The following is a 3,940-nucleotide window of genomic DNA, read 5'->3' as shown; positions in this document are numbered from 1 at the left end:
TTTCTACTACGTAACTAGGTGCGTTAACATCCTACCTAAACTGGGGGGCTAATAAGTTTATTTTCACCAGCAACTCATCATCACATCTCACCATCTTATTACAGATTGGGAGCCAATTACGAGGGGATGCATATTACTCAATCAACGGCCCGAAGAACGAGAACACCCCATACCACATCGTCACGGGTAACGATACTTCCACTATAATACACCATACGCATGCTCTTGGATATTCATACTAACGAGAAAAAATAATTTCACTAGCAGGCATGATCACATAGCAAATCACACCAACCCACGAGTTTATTTCGAATCTCGTAGTGCGAGAAAGAACAAACAACCCCCGTAGTAGGGTACGTGAAAATGCCACACACACTACCACAACCTCAATTACTAAACCCTCAATACAAGTGCTTAAGCAAATCCTCTTTTTCTCAATTATACTTGACAGGCATAGAGACGCTAAAAGAAGTCAATCTACCATCAGCACAGTAAAACGAACAAGTACAAGGAAGACGTGGAAGAAGAACAAGCGTAGTACAATCACTTAGAATTTTTTTTTATCAAGTCAATTTATTTGTTTAGCGGTATTTATTTACATTCGCCTCACATAGGCTTGTAACAATGCAACTTTGCTATCATTGAATAAATAAACTCCTTTTTGCCTTACTCTTTGTGCTATCATCACATCTACACGAGTTACCTCTTACCATGAATCCAATTCAAAACAACCTTAAAAACACTTAGAGAGACTTAGATAATCCATATAGCCTGGCCAGCTGGATTGTCTAAGCCCCTTTATTTTGTTTCACGAGGTGTAAATTTAAAACGTGGCCACGGACAAATATATTTAAGACCCAAGCGGTCCGAACAAAGGGCACGACCCTTAACAAAAACCTTGGGAGACTGATCCCCTCCTCAAGTACATCGCGTATAATGCCAATGTAAATACATATAAGTAACGCATTAATTCTTGACAATGTCAAAATAAATAAATTGAAATATTAAAGTCAAACAAGGAAGAAAGTCAAATGAAATAATAGTGGACATACCCATCTACATCAGCGATAAAAAAAAAAACATAATAGTCATAAAAAAAAAAGGGAGAGAAGGATAACTATCCTATCAACTAAGTCTAAACTCCCCTACCGCGAGCGGACGACGTACCCACAGTGGAGTCATCCGCAACTAGGTCGTTCACGAGCTCTGTGCCCGTCCCATTAACATCTACCTCATCCTTCTCTTCATCGGATATGCCAGCTTCCATCCCACGAATCACTTCCTCGCTGATCCCACCCGCATCGCGCAGATATTTGCGACAAGCACGCACTAATGGCTTATAAACCACAGCCAATGCATGCTCCTCAACCATAGCAGCACACTCATCGCTACCTCGGAAATTAACCTTGGTCTCCTCCACAATGGACTCTTTGTAAGCTGCACCACCTGATGTCGTGAGGAACCTTTTCCCCGTCGTCTTCTCGACTTCGTATTTCTCCTTGAGCTGGTCGTAGCATTCGTTCAACTTGTGAACATCATCCTTATACGCCTGCGCATCACCTCGGATGACCTCGAGCTCCTGTGTCTTCTCAGCAAGCTCATCTGTCCTCCGAGCCAGCTCTTCCGAGCGTTGAGCAAGATCGAACCGCACTATCTCCAATTGGCTTAGAAGCTCATCCTCACGCGCTTGATTTCGAGCCCGCTCCTCTTCCTTCATAGCTTCCGCATTCCTACCATGCTCCATGAGATATCTCCAAGTCGCTACCAACTATATAGAAAAAAAAAAAAAAATTATTTTTCACAAGTCAAAAAAAAAAAAAAAAAAAAATTAAGTAGACAAGTACTCACCCGACATATGTCTCCACCAGCTAACTCTAGCATGTGAGAAGGACCCTTACCAGACATCCGAGCACGATCATACTCCCGAACGAAACCCTCGGTACTCAACATCGGCAAATCATAGTCCGACACATCCCTGTACGACTCATTACCATCGCGGTTTACGCCATAAGTAAACAGCTGTTTCCCTCCTCCACCATGGAAAGCATAAGTCTCCTCTGGGTCTACCCGTGGACGCTTAGGCACAGCCACATACTCGGTATCCACCCTCTTTCCCTTGCCACGGTCCCTCGTCGGTGGACGCCCCTCCACTTCACCAGCACTGCTACGGTCATCTGCGACTACTCGAGGAATTTCTACATGGACCTCCTCACGAAGCAAACCACTTGAAGAACCTCCCAACGTAGCAGGTACCTTCTTCGATGCCTTCTTCGATGTCCTATTCGCCTTAGCTTGAAGTGCCGCAAAGGTAATACCCCCATCTACAAAAGATAACAAACACATAAGTGACATGAGGTACACACTACCAACGAACTACAAAAAAAAAACAAAAAAAAAAAAAAAAAAAAAAAAAAACAAAACACAAGTCAAGGCAACAAAAGGATATATGGTGCTGACCCCTCGCCTTTGGTATCAAAACCCTCGGGTCAAATTCCACGTCACACAATCCCGACTCTTCAATCCTTTTCGCCATATTCGCAGTTATCGTGAAACTCTCGCACGTAGGATTCCAAACTACAGGAACGTCAAAAGTGGGAGCCTTCACATAAAAAAAATGGGTCTTCCATTTCCCCAAAGATAACTTCACACACTTCACGAATTGGTAAGGAACGCGAGGATGAAAACAAAAGAAAGGCGTCAGATTGGGCCGGTGTAACGTAAATAACGCCTTGAACAAACTCACGGTCATAGGCAAACCCACGAGAGACACCCTATGGTGAAACGCCTCAAACGTAAGAACTGCAGTCGGAATAAGCTGACTATACCCTATCTTGAACTCTTCGCAAACCTTCAACAAAGTCGGATGCGGAGTAATCTGAGATGTACAAGTCAAGTAACCCAAAATACTGTATGAAACCATCGGGCGGCGAATACAGATGGTCGCCCTTCTGAGGCAACAGCAACTCGACATTACTTGGCGCTCCAGACAGACGACGAATAGAGTGCAAATGCTCTTCCGTCAACACACTATCAAAATCAACTAAGTCCAAATTAATTGGCTTCTTTTTCTTTTGCCTCCTATTATCAACCTCAACATCACCTGGCGGAATATCATCTTCCACCTCCTCTTCATCCGTCAGCTCAACTTCACTACTTGGCGCCGCATGATCACTCACCAAAGGGACGTGGTTAGAATCATCACTATCGCTCCCAAAATCCACGATTTGACGTCGAGAATAACGCCTACTAGCCACAACTCCATCCACTTGCTCACTAACGTGAATACTCGTTTCTACATCGTCACTCCAAGATTCAATGATCTTTCGCCGACCAAAACTTCCCCCATTTAAAACAACACGCGAATCAGCACCCTCGTAAATTCGCCCTTCAAATTCGCCCGAACCGGGCGCAAGAACCACGCCCTAACGCGCCCTCACGCGCGCACGGAACCCCAAGGCAACTTTCCTCACGCGCGCGCGCGTCCTCCAGTGCAGCAAGGCCACGTGGCTCTTTCCCAGCCACACACGCGCGCTCACGCGCCCTCAAACCCCCCAGCGACGCGCGCGTCCCCTACACTACCACCCTCCATCGACGCGCGCGCACGCGCCCCTTCATTGGGCAGCGCGCGCGCGTCATCTCCTCTTAATCCAACTGCCACCACGCGCGCGTCGGGACACGGGCCAATCCCGCGCGCGCGTTCTCCCACTCCCGACACGCCCCCACCACCAGCTGGCCCACGTGGGCGGCTGCTTCTCTCTCCCCTACCCGAGGCGCGCACGTGGCCTCTTCCCGCTGGACCACGTGCCCCAATTCTTCTCTCTTCAGCCGCAGACCCGGCTTCCAATTCACCGGCTCGGCTCGGCTTCTCTCTAACCTCGAAGCGCGCGCCCTCACACATTTTTGATCGGCTAGAAGCGCGGCTCGAGCCGTCACACCCATC

The sequence above is a fragment of the Erythranthe guttata genome, chromosome 3 (assembly GCF_056151865.1).
Source record: "Erythranthe guttata isolate IM_541 chromosome 3, IM_541, whole genome shotgun sequence".
In the NCBI taxonomy this organism is placed as follows: domain Eukaryota; kingdom Viridiplantae; phylum Streptophyta; class Magnoliopsida; order Lamiales; family Phrymaceae; genus Erythranthe; species Erythranthe guttata.
Note: the sequence above shows the minus strand (reverse complement) of the source record.